This window comes from Phalacrocorax carbo (assembly GCF_963921805.1).
Source record: "Phalacrocorax carbo chromosome W unlocalized genomic scaffold, bPhaCar2.1 SUPER_W_unloc_9, whole genome shotgun sequence".
NCBI classification, from domain to species: domain Eukaryota; kingdom Metazoa; phylum Chordata; class Aves; order Suliformes; family Phalacrocoracidae; genus Phalacrocorax; species Phalacrocorax carbo.
In genome coordinates, this window is record NW_026990260.1 from 168,373 (window position 1) to 182,181 (window position 13,809).

Genomic DNA, 13,809 nt, shown 5'->3' on the forward strand with positions numbered 1-13,809 from the left:
GATTTACCAATACCACTGGAGTACTGTGATCCAAATAGCATGTGCAATCAACGATATCAAACTGCTGAGCTGCTGATATTATCCTGGATGCTTCTTTGACTCCTACTTTGGGCTGCCCTGTGTAGCCTGGCATGGCCTGGCTTTCTGTTGTCCTCTGCCCTCCCCATCCCTTGCCTCACATGAGCTGCCCTCCCTGCCTGCCTGCTTGCCAGCTTCTGTTCTGGAGGAAGATCCTCCCTTTGCCCAGCAAAGCCCTAGTGCAAAACTGCTATGCAAGGGGAGAACTGTAGGGTCAGAGTATCCTGGGAACAGAAAAGGTTTTTTGAGGTGATTCCACATCTTTGAGATCAAGGGAAAATATCACACTTCCTTGTGCTGCAGTCCCTGTTGCTGTGTAGAGTCCCTAAATGATCTTGGTCTCATGGGGGAAAAGGGGCATGGACAGACTCCTGCCTTGCTTGCAGGAGACTGTGCAGATGGCCTCGCTCCTCCCAGACATTCAGTGGTGTTGTGATGCCTTTTTTGGTATAAGTAAGAGTTTGGCATGGTATTGTCCATCACTAGTCCATACATAATTAAACTGCTTTCAGTTTTCTAACTGCTTTACCTGTGCATTAGTCATACAGTCATTATGTCTAAAACAGCTGGAAGATGTGTTTGTTAGCATTACTGATCCTTTATGGTTTTCAAAGACTCCATTTTATTGAGAATAATAAAAGTGGAAATAAAAGCGGAATTAGGATGCAAGTGTCTCTCATCTTGGTTTTATGCATGGATTTAGTGAACACCATGTGCTGCTTTGTATAAAACCCCTTGTACTGTGGTACTAACAAGAGTAACACTAGTAGGACAATTTAAAGGGAACAAATCCTAATTTTATCATTAATAATACAAGTGGTACCTGGTCTGGCATTTCTCTTCTTTCAAGTCATCATCCTGACTTAAGCTTCTTCCAGGTTTATTTTCACACACACAAAAATATCTTCTAAGCTTTCTATGAAGACTGGGGAAAGAAATATCTACATTTCTGTAAATTTTTTTTCCCAGTGAAATCTGCTGTTTGGAACTAAAGGACAAACCTTTATAATCTGCAGTGCTGGAAACCTGAAAATCAAACCAACTTTGATTTTGCATCTTTCCTCCCGTTTGGACAATGCAACATCTCCTCCTCTCCTGTCCAACAACAACAATAAAAAAGCAAAACAATCCCCGAACAGAGAGTATGACTTTATGAGGAAAAGAATTTCCTTTGAACCTCTTTTCTAAATATATCACTCTCTCCTACCATTGTGATGATTTTATTAATGTTTTTTTTTTTCTGCATTTTCCCTGTTTGTTTTTCACTTAATCCCAAATCTGTTTAGATTGGCAGCTGTTTGAATTGTCTTTGTTGTGGTTTAGCCCCAGTCAGCAACCAAGCACCACACAGCTGCTCACTCGCTCCCCCCCGGTGGGACGGGGGAGAGACTCGGTAGAGTAAAAGTGAGGCAACTCATGGTTTGAGATAAGACAGTTTAATAGGAAAAGCAAAAGCTGCACATGGAAGCAAAGCATAACAAGGAATTCATTCACTACTTCCCATGGGCAGGCAGGTGTTCAGCCATCTCCAGGAAAGCAGGGCTCCATCATGCATAACAGTTACTTGGGAAGACAATCGCCATCACTCCCAATGTCCCCCTCCCTTCTTCTTCCCCCAGCTTTATATACTGAGCATGATGTCATATGGTATGGAATATCCCGTTGGTCAGTTTGGGTCAGCTGTCCTGGCTGTGTCCCCTCCCAGCTTCTTGTGCACCCGGCAGAGCACGGGGAGCTGAAAAAGTTCTTGATCAGTGTAAGCACTACTTAGCAACAACTGAAACATCTCCACATTATCACCACTGTTTCCAGCAAAACTCTGAAACATAGTCCCATACTAGCTACTATGAAGAAATTTAACTCTATCCCAGCTGAAACCAGGACAGTCTTATATGGTAGAGATGTGGAAAGAGTTCTGTAAGGAAGCAACTGGAAATGCTGCATGGTTGTGGAAGCCTTCTAGGTTTTGTTGAAGATATGCTACTGCCAGCCTCCAGAATGACTCAACCCAAGGGAATCACAGCTATATCAACAAGGCGCTTATCTGTGCCTGAGGCCTCAGATGCTGCAGACATTGCCAAATATATTTGCTTTCTAATAGGCTTTTGCTTTTGTATTATATATGCAAAAAAGCTGCAACAGAAAACGTCTTGGGTTGATTTAGTTAATGCTGTGTTATACATTGATACAAATTGTTATTTGGCTGCAGAAAGGAAAGGTTAGTTGGATGTCCCAGGGATGGGACAAACTGAAGGTGACTTGGGCACGTTGCAGATGGGATAGTAATGTGTGACTATTCTGTAACTTTAAGGCACCAAACTTTTTAGCCTTTGAGTGTCTATAACTACTATCCAATTAAGCTGGTTACTCCTGTTCTGTAGGCATGAAGGGAAGATGCATGTTTAGTGAAGTTTAAAGTATCCTCTGTCATGGAAGTGAAGGTGTAGTGGCTGGAATGAAACCTATTTATTTGTTCTGTAGCTGATTTACTGGAAAGTTGCTATATATGGTTATTGTTCTGGGAAGTGTCACTATTGTGTACTGTCAGAGAGCAGCCCATTTTGACGTTGAAACACCCTAAGAAATTTGATCTACATTTGAAGGTGTCCCTGCTTGGAGCAGAGGGATGGACTAGGTGACCTCCAGAGGTCCCTTCCGGCCTGAATTATTCTATGATTCTGTGGAAGGTTCCCTAATCTATTCAGGGATGTTATCCTGTAAAGTATTAATCTGGCCATGTGTTAATCTTGGACTGCACTGGCCACACAGAGAACATCAGCCTCTCCCATGCTAAATCTAGCAGGTGAAGAGAGAAAAGTTACAGTATGTGTGCAAACCACATGGCCATACCACTTCTTCTAGGTAAATCTAGAACAGTTAAAAATGGTAAAAAGGAATTCCTCTGCTCTGAGAACAAAGCCATCAAGAAATGTGGTGAGCTGGCTTTGCTGGGGAAAGCAGTGTATGGTGGGGCTTCATTATTTTGCATGTGACCAAAGAGCACATGAAAGGTCAACAAGTGATATTCACTCAGCATCTCTCTAACTCTATAAGTGGTAGTGGATTAAAAGCATTCTTTTTTTTCAGCTGCAGCAATAGAGAAAGTGTACACGATGGCAGCTTGAAATAGGAATGGAGCATCCAGCATTTATATTTGGCACATAAAATGACAGAAAAATAATGACTTTGGAGCAAAACCTCTCCTCCCTGAAGCTGAAAAGCTGTAAACTCACAGCTCAAAGTAAAAGCAATGGCTATAAAAATCTTTTGCCCATTGTACGGTATTTACTGATTTATGGTGAGGTATAGGGATCTTCTGTTTAACAGATTTAACACAGCTGCATAACCCTGGAAAATGTCATGTCCTGAACCTTCTTTTTTGCTCATCAGATTTTGCGGAGAGAAAATAAAATGTCCTGCAATAGTAGACAGGAAGGGAGCATCTGCCTAAATTAGGCAGGTTCACAGTCCCATTAATTCCTTTTCTGCTCAGTTGAATGCTTGGTATGTTGTAGCAGACTCTTATCAACAAAATGGGCCAGACTTTGAAGACCACTCTCCAAGGAAGTAGTTAAATATGACACTCAAAGGGAAGCTTAAAAAAACTAATGGGAATTGTCTGTTTGTTTTCTGTAAACTGTTAATCTACATAATCTGTTGTTACTAATGGGCAATTAATAAAGACAGTCTAAATTCCCAAGAGAATAATGCATGTGGCATACAATAAAGCTAGTGTAATAGATGTATAAGTGCAAAACCAAATCAAAAGCTGTTCAGTCTGTGTGACCTTCTATGGAGTAGAAGGGATAGGGAAGGCACAGGTGACAGTAAGAAAAGGAGGAATTCCTTTCACAACTATGGCAATTGTCTTCATTTTTATGACAACATTATAATAATTTTTCTTTGGTTAACAGGGCTTTCAAAACTAAGAGGGTTAGATCTCTTTGGAATTCCCTGTTCCACAGTATGTGTCCACACTAAATATCTTGTGTGTGTGTGTGTGTTACTGAGGTGGTTACTTCAAATTTAAATTGCCATTTATTCATATTGTAGAATAGGTCACATTCCAAGCTCTGAAAAACTTTATCTAAGACAAGATAAAGGTGGACATGTGATGAAGAGGGGAAATGTTATTCAAGTGATGGCAATGAGACCAAGATGATTTATGTGAGAAAGGAGGTTGGGAGGAGGATTGGAAGGAGATTGATAATCATGGTATGGGTGATATTGTCAAGTGTTGGAAGTGGTGTAAGCGTGTGAAGACAGTGATGGGAGGAAGTGAAGGATATTCTTTGGTTCATTTTAATTTTCCCAGTACTTAAAAAATCCCAAAGTTTTCTAATTAAAAGGAAAAAAAACCCCACCACCAGCTTTCAGTGATGATCATGGAGTTGATGCTGAATTTGATTGGGTCCATTATTAGCAGTCTTTACATAATGGTATTTCCTCAGCCCTGGCTTAGGACCAGCAATCTATTGGACTTGGGTTAATGCAAGCTCTCAGAGATCCACTCTTTGGCTCAGTAGTGCAAGGAATTGTTTCCTTTTTGTGCAGTAAGAAAGTAAGTCTTGTGGGACAAGATGGCTTTTTTTCAGACCCTATTAGCAAAGTTCCAGGAAGGGAAAAATTACTCGGTGAAGGGGAAAGTGAGGTGTTCTCATGTGCAAAACAGGCTGGAGATCATCCAGCACAAAGCCAGAAGAGAGAGAAACTGGAGACAGCAGTTACATGAGACACAAAAAAGAGAAGAAAATCAGAATCCCAGGTGAGATCTGGATGTTGTGAGAGGATCTGCGGAAACTCACTAAAACACCCTGGTATATAGTTTCTTTTCAGTGGCCCTGTTTCATTCTCACTCTGCTGGTTTTGTCCAGGTAGTGTTATACAGGTGAGGTAACTGGGTAATGGAGTATGGTTGTGCAAAGCAGAGTATTCAAGAGCTACATACAGATACAGAGAGTTTTGTGATACCATAGCTAATAAATCACATTGAATGCACTGCTTTCTAGCACTCTACTATGCAGGTGTATATGTTATATGCTGGCAGACAGTTGTCATGGTTTTAGCTGGGATAGAGTTAATTTTCTTCACTCTAGCTGGTATAGTGCTGTGCTTTGAAATTAGCATGGAAAAAAAAAACCTGTTGAGATAACACACAGATGTTTGGGCTGTTGCTGGGTAGCACTTATACTAGTCAAGGACATGTCTAGCTTCCCATGCTCTGCTGGGTGCACAAGAAGCCGGGAGGGGAGGGGGCACAGCTAAGAGAGCAGATTCAAACTGACCAAAGAGATCTTCCATATCATGTAACGTCATGCCCAGTATGCTACCTGGGAGGGGCTGGCCGGGGGAGGAGGAAGCAACTGCGGCTCGGGGACGGGCAGTGTCGGTCGGCAGGTGGTGAGCGGTTGTATCGTTTGTGTTTCCGTGGTTGTTTTTTTTTTTCTTTTTTCCCTTTCCCTTCCTTTTCCCTTTTATTATATTAACATTATTGTCATTATTTTCATAATCATTTATCATTATCATTTTATTGGAATCATTAAACTGTGCTTATCTCAACCCACAAGTTCTTTTGCTCGTCCGATTCTCTTCCCCATCCCACAGGGGTGGGGGGTTGAGCGAGCGGCTGCGTGGTATTCAGTTGCCAGCTGAGGCTGAACCATGACAGTCTATTTTTGGCGCCCAATGTGGGGCATGAAGGGTTTGAGATAATAACAGTTGCTGGTCACAGCATTGATTCATCTGCTCTCAGTATTAGTTTGTTCAGTCTTTACCATGCTGATTGTAAAGTACATGTTAAAACTCGGTGTTGGTTTTGTCAGTTTGCTGTGCTCTGCAGTGATTAGAGATGTTTTACCTAGGAGACTTGTTATTAAAACACTGGCCTTGACTGTTATTGGTTATTTAGGTCTTGCATGGAAGCCATTACTGTACTACAGCTACCACCTCATGGAGGCAATTAGCAATTATACCTCCTCCTCTGAGAAGTTTTTTATGGAGGAAATACAGAATGGCACCTTAGCTAATATCTTATGTAATGTCTCCTCCTTCATTACAACAACTTTTCAGTATCTTGAACATCCTTGTGTAGTTAAGATACATCTGTTGATATTGCTTTGGCAGGTGGTATCAGATCTGTCTAAGGTTAGTAAGCAAGTTAAGAATATAATCCAGAGATCTGTCCCAAGGCTCGATAGCTATGCGTGGCAGGGTATGTGGGAAAGTATGGGCAAATGCCTAAGATGGTGGGCACCCCCCGTGGTGTGGGACTTCACCCCTGAACAAGTGCAGAATCCTGAAAAAATTAGTAGAACATTTGGAGGAAGTATGTTGTCACCCTGGCAATTCCAGAGAGATACAAATCACTGCAATGTGCTGGGGTCTGGCTTATGCCTATCGAGCCCTATTTGACACTATTCAGCACCCCCAAGGGAAAGAGAAGGGAGCTACTCCAACCCCCGTGAGAAGCACTGCGGCCACTAAAACCCCCATGACAGACACTGCAGCTACTCCAGCCATGCTGAAAATATACTGTACCTAATCTATATGTTTCTATGATTTATCTGTGTGCTTTTCTGTACTGTACAACAGAGGCATTTTTAGAAATTATGGCACTCAAACCCATACATAATAGTACTTCAGTATTTGCTCTCCTGTAGCATCATCATGGAAATCCAGGGGATATAATACTTCCTTTGGAGGATAAATATCTATCTATAGCTGCATCTGCAGCAGAATTTGTAGCCCTTGAAGGGAATGTGTTTTTTAAAAAAAAGTCTGTTCAGACTTACACTGAAATATTTGATTTTACATTATATTTAGGACCAACTGGCTGTCAGCCAAGACAGAGCCTATCGCAAATCTAAAACACTAGGTGGAAAGACCATGTGACTGGGAGTTTTAAAAAAATTTTTTTTCCAAAATACTTCTTTTGTCAGTACATCAACTGATGTGCTATTAAAGTGCATGGAAAATGGTGTTGCTGCAATTTATTCAGAAAATGTCTACCAGGCTTTTTTAGTCACATTAAGGGGCAGTTTTGTTAATGGAATATTTCCTATTTCTACCAAGACAAAATGCATTGTTTTTTACTGTGAAATGGTCTAGAGCTCATCAGTATTTTGCAAGAAGAGCCTGATATGAGAATGAAGGCAAGATGATGGAGTGCTTCCCCAAGCTGTGATGAACCTACAATAGTTACTCCTGAGCAGATTTTCAGTGCAACTCTGGGTGACTTGCTTTGCTGCTTTCTCTCATTGACCTGGGGGTAGAAGTAATTCACAGGTACATCACTGTGCTAGTAATATTACAGACAGCAAGGTCTAGGCACTAAGAACTAAGGAGATAAATATCAGCAATATTTACACACACACACACACCCCCCATGTGTAGTCAAGCAGTCTTAGATGAAATTAGTGGTTTAATTTTCCTGACTAGATGGTGAGAATCTACTGGTTTGGTTTTTTTTACAGGAGATGGTGCCTCTCTGAGCAAGAATTACTATCCCCAAAATGCTCCTGACCTTTTACAGCACCGTCATGGCCTCTTACTTGGGAGCCTGGTACCCAGCTTCCCTGTGTGTTTACTCTGTCTTTCAAGGTACTTTGCCTTTCTGTGCTCCTCTGTGCTGTGCTCATATTAATGTATGCGCACCTTCTTCATTAGAGGGGGAGAGCTTAACTAATCAATGCTTCTGAAGAACTTGGAGGTGGAAAAAGTTACAGAAATGCAAAGTCTTATGATGAATTCAGATCCACGCTACTCATGTAGCAAAGTCAGAAGGGAACAATATGCCTTGATCTGCGCTTGGGCAGATGATGGTTCTTCTCTAGTATATGTATATCAGCTCTTTTCTCACGTACACACAATGTAGAAGCTAGAGATCATAGAATCATAGAATGATATGGGTTGAAGGGACCTTAAAGATCATCTAGTCCCAAACTCCCTGCCATGGGCAGGGATACCTTCCACTAGATCAGGTTGCTCAAAGCCTCATCCAACCTGGCCTTGAACACTTCCAGGGAAGGGGCATCCACAACCTCTCTGGGCAAACTGTTCCAGTGTCTCACCACCCTCACAGTAAAGAATTTCTTCCTAATATCTAATCTAAATCTACCATCTTTCAGTTTAAAACCATTACCCCTCATCCTATCACTATACTCCCTGAGAAAGAGTCCCTCCCCATCTTTCCTGTAGGCCCCCTTTAAGTAGTGGAAGGCCGCTACAAGGTCTCCCCGGAGCTTTCTCTTCTCTAGGCTAAACAACCCCAACTCTCTCAGCCTGTCCTCACAGGAGAGGTGCTCCAGCCCCCTGATCATCTTCGTGGCCCTCCTCTGGACCTGCTTGAGCAGGTCCATGCCTTGCTTATGCTGGGAGCCCCAGAGCAGAACACAGTATTCCAGGTGGGGTCTCACGAGAGCAGAGTAGAGGGGCAGAATCACCTCCCTTGACCTGCTGGCCACATTTCTTTGGATGCAGCCCAGGATGCGATTGGCTTTCTGGGCTGTGAGCACACATTGCTGGCTCATATTCAGTTTTTCATCCACCAATACCCCCAAGTCCTTTTCCACAGGGCTGCTCTCAATCCACTCATCACCCAGCCTGTATCCATGTTTGGGATTGCCCCGACCCAAATGCAGAGTCTTGTACTTGGCCTTGCTGAACTTCATGTGGTTTGCACAGGCCCAGTCATCCACAAACTTGCTGAGGGTGCACTCAGTCCCACTGTCCATGTCACTGACAAAGATGTTAAATAATACTGGTCCCAATGTGGACCCCTGTGGGACACCACTCATCACTGGTCTCCACCCAGACATTGAGACGTTGACCGCAACTCTTTGTGTGCAACCATCCAGCCAATTCCTTATCCACCGAGTGATCCACCCATCAAATCCATGTCTCTCCAATTTAGAGACAAGGATGCTGTGTGGGACAGTATCAAATGCTTTGCACAAGTCCAGGTAGATGACATCAGTCGCTTTTCCCTTACCCACCAATGCTGTCACCCCGTGGTAGAAGGGCACCAAATTTATCAGGCATGATTTGCCCTTAGTGAAGCCATGCTGGCTGTCACCAATCACCTCTCTGTTCTCCATGTGCCTTAGCATAATTTCCAGGAGGATCTGCTCCATGATCTTGCCAGGCACAGAGGTGAGACTGACTGGCCTGTAGTTCCCCAGGTCTTCCTTTTTTCCCTTTTTAACAACGGGGGTTATGTTTCCTCTTTTCCAGTCACTGGGAACTTCACCAGTCTGCTATGACTTCTCAAATATGGTGGATTATGGGAACATTTTTAGAAGAGTAACTGCAGGAGAATACAGATGTTAGTTTGGGACCAGTAATCCCACTTAATCATCTGGATGCTTTCAGCACCTTTTTTGTTTTACAGAAGTCTTTTCCAGGTGTTAGAGGCCAGGCTCTGGTTTTAAATGCTTGGCAAAGGCAAGGGAGTTCTTGCATCAGCTCTTGGAGATGCTTTATTTTATGACATTTAGACATAGAGGAAGATTTCCCTGGGAAGATTTGGGCCAAGAAAAAGCACTTCTCTGCTACAGTGTTTAGCCGAGATGATGCTATTCTTCATCACCCTTACAGCACTGGAGTGCCAAACACTATCTGCAGGCATACAGGGCTGGCAGGAGGCACTCCTTACCTTCCTAAACTGCAGGCAAACCTATGTAGGAATGATCTTAACTTGATACACCACCACCTTTCTTTCAGGACCCCATCCTGTGCCTGCAGCCTTCTCTGAGTAGAAGGCAGCAGGTGTTTAATGGTATGGAGGAACAGTATGCAATTGTTTAGGACAAGAAGTTGTAATATCCACTTGCAAGAATGTAATTGGTTTTGAGCTGGAATGGGGCCAGGATGGTTGATTCCAGCTGGTAGGAACAGCTGCAGCTGTGAAGGCAGCCAAAACCCGGCCTGCTGCACAGAGGGAAAGGAGAGAGACACAGATTGCCAGGAACCTTCTGAACCCAGAAGCGTGCAGGGGAGGATCCTGCCCAGATGCCTCATCCTCCCTGCTCCCCTGCATGGCCCTCGGGAAAACCTGCAGAGGAGCTGGCCAGAGACTGCAGCCAGCCCCATTCAGGGACTTCTGGCATTCAGAGGACTCTCCAGAGTTTTGCCTGGACTCCAGATACCCCATGCTGATTTCCTGCTTACATCCACCCTCCCGTTCCCTTTTCTTCAGCTTCTTCAGGCCAGTGTCACTCCACTCTTATCACTTTGCCTACCTCTTTTTACAGCAGCTTTCTCCATTTCATCAGATTAACCTTCTGGCCAATCCCCCTCTCCAATGTCAAGGAACTACTGTTTTGTTTATGTTGTGCTGTCCAAGGGCTTGTGTGCCTCCCACCATTAGGTCTCTGTTTGGACCATAAACTCCTTCTGTGGGGCCAGTCTGCTGTTCTCTTGGTGCAGCATCTAGCACAAAGCCTCATTCTCTGTTGGTTCTTAAAGCGAATGAAGGTTATAAGTAACAACAAACTTTGCACTGTAATAGTGTCTTGGGAATCCGACTGTAGATGGAGCATGCTGGCTTAAACACACACCAAAACCTAACCCTGTGGTTGAAGGATTTTGCTGCCTTTGATACTAAAAGTCCCCAAGGATAATAAGCAACCACATGAATCCAACATACAGATTAAACACAACTGTTTAAACAGCTATTTTTTTGAACTTGAAATCCCTATATTAAAACCTGAACAGAAAAATCATGGGACTGAAACAGGTATCATGCTGCTCTGACACAACAGTGGCTTGATTTTTGGCTGGGCTGTAAAACCACAGGTTTTGCACACTCAGAACTTTCCCAGGTTTTCTCCAGTTGCACTTAGATTTTCCAGGGTTGGTTTTGCAAGTAAAGAAGTGTTTTTGACTTCTGAAAGTGTTAGAAAGCTTGGCAGGTCTGACAAGCTGTCTAATGCTGTTAGCCACGTGCAAACATGGAAAATAAAAATACTTTTCCCTTAGAAAAAAATCTGTATTGCCTAGGGACTCCTGGTGCTCAAGACTGCTTCATACCACCTTGCTGTGTGCCAGAGAAGGCTACAATCACAGGATTGCTTCCCCTTCCCCATAGTGCCAACTCTTTAATTAGCTCATGTAGCTTGTGTAAGGACAGGTCCTTTACCCTTTGGCTCTCTTGGAATATTATATTGGAGAGCTACGGTTTCCTAGTACTCAGGGTTTTTTAATTCACCATAGTCTTGATGAAAAACACTTTGAGCTTACCCAGCTACTTTAGCCTGGTTTATATTAGAGTTTTGTGAAGAGTGCCAGGAAAAGTATTTACAGCATCCATTGTAGGCAACAGAGTTACAAATGTTTATAAAAGAGGTAGGTGAAGAAATGAAAGAAAGAGCACTTAATCTAATCACAGCAAGCTCATATCTAACAGGATCTTTTGGGTTTTGGCTGACTTGTCATTGCCTCAAAACCCTTGTCAGGGTTTTTGCTGCCTTTTGTATCTGCAGTTCAGGGATAGCTTTTGAGGGCCAGTTGTTGCATTAATAGGTGAATAAATTTGGCAGAAAATAACCCCCCTTGCAATCCAGCTGGTCCTCAGATGTCATAAGGGCTGGGGGTGGCTGGGTTTAGATTCTGAGCGATAACCGATTCAGCACTGTTAGTCCGCAAGGGATTCACTAACAGTATGATCACTATTAGTCTAGTTGTGCCCAATAAATCTTCATGGCCAGATTCACTAATAGTGCAGTTTATTGAAGCAACAGAAATACAGGTTCTTATCAGATTGCCGGTGATAAATGCACTGTCTGCAAAGCACGTGCAAGTATAAAGCACTAAAACACAAAATACAAAATAACAAGTTTGTTCTCTAAATTTCCTGGGGAATCACTTGGTATAACCAAGTGTTCGAGTCTTACCCAATAGGCGTCCCTATGGGGGGGAAGAGAGGTTCAGCCCATCGACTGATCCCAGCAGTCCATGATGGTATCTTCCCTAATGTCCCTCTCGGGGTTATTTTATACTATTTTATGTTTAGGTGGAGCTTGAGTGACTCTAGTCATACATACCTTCATTACTGATTGGTGTAGATATTTCTCACTTCGATTTAAAGGTATAGCCTAAGAGAAATTCAGAGCGCATGCTCAGTAAGGGGTGGTTGTACCTTGGAGGCGGGTAACTGTGGGATGGAGGTGTGTGTCTTAGTATTTTAATGAGGTTATAGTGAGCAAAGTTCATCCACAGGGCATGATGTTAGGATGCTGATCAGGGCATGCTTCCATGGTTCCATCTAGTTCCCGGACCTGCAGTGATTTATGGACAAGTTTGGCCATGGAGCCTTTGCTCCACTCCCTCCTCCAATTATCTCTCTTAGAGCTAGTACACTGAGCTCCCCCAGTGTTCCTAACATCTAAGAGTGCAGGTGTTGTTGCTTAGGGAATGATCACTGAACTGATTTTCAGCATGCCAACTGTATTTCACCCTGGAAGTTAACTTTTATGAAATGTGGATATAACTTTATCCTCAATAATTTCAACCTCAATAATTCCATCCCCAGTAATCATTCCACACCACTCCTGTCCTGAGTGAACGGATCAGCTCTGTAGCAGCTTTCTTGACGACTTCCTTTCACTATCACTCTTCCCCTCACCCACAGGCAGAGCCAGCTTTATGCTATGTCCTCCCTGGGTTTGACACTGCTCAGATGGGAGCTATGGCCTTAGTGTTTTCTTTGGTGTCAGAGCTGGCAGCGTGTATGTTTCTGTGGTTCACAGTTTCCACCCACCACGCCATTTCATTTCCTGCCAACCTGTAGAGTAATAAATGTACTTGCTCTAAACCCGTAAACAGGATTGGTGATGACGATGTCTAGCTCATGACTGAGACTTGGCACAGAGATAATCAACCACATGGGAGAAACAAAGGTTGTGAGATGCTTAGCCACACCAAATCTAACCCTCAAAAGATGCTCTGACATTCGCTTTTATTCAGATTAGAAATATATCTTTTGTCTGTCAAACAAGGTCTTTCAGGAATGATAGGCTCCATTTGAAGATAATTAATTTCCAATTAATTTATGTACGGACATCTGAAAGTACAAGGCCGAGTAAGATACAGACAATGCTATAGAAAAGGTTGTGTTGTATGGGGTTGAGAGCTGATATAATTAGAAAGCTTTCCTTTTGTACTTGTGTGTCACCAAGGGATTTTGTGACAATCTTGCACACAGAGGGACAGAACACTTCATGCTCTTGCAGAATGCTCATGCAGGCATGCTGGCAATACTCACTGCAACCTCCTTGGGGTAAGTGTTGTGACCCCAGTCAGCAACTAAACACCACACAGCCCCTCACTCACTCCCCCCACCCCTGTGGGATGGGGGAGAGAATCAGAAGAGCAAAAGCAAAAAAAACCCAAACTTGTGGGTTGAGATAAGAACAGTTTAATAATTATAATAATAATGATTATGATAATAACAACAATAATGATAATATAATAAAAAGGAAAAGAGAAAAAGGAAAAAAGGAAAAAACAAACCCACAAACAATACAACTGCTCACCACCCGCCGACCGACGCTGCCGGTCCCCGAGCCGCGATTGCTTCCTCCCTCCCCCGGCCAGCTCCTCCCAGTTAACATACTGGGCATGACATTACATGATATGGAATATCCCTTTGGCCAGTTTGAATCCACTCTCTTAGTTGTGCCCCCTCCCCTCCCAGTTTCTTGTGCACCTGGCAGAGCATGGGAAGCTAGAAAA

The 13,809-nt window shown here is 43.2% G+C and overlaps 1 long non-coding RNA gene across 1 annotated transcript in view; it reads left to right on the forward strand.

Annotated features, from left to right (window-relative positions):
- Positions 1–13,809, forward strand: part of LOC135310918 (uncharacterized) — a 102,293-nt gene that overhangs the window by 59,667 nt on the left and 28,817 nt on the right. Inside the window, exon 2 of the long non-coding RNA XR_010370862.1 lies at positions 7,551–7,677. This is a non-coding gene — a long non-coding RNA (uncharacterized LOC135310918). The remainder of the gene's footprint in view (positions 1–7,550; positions 7,678–13,809) is intronic.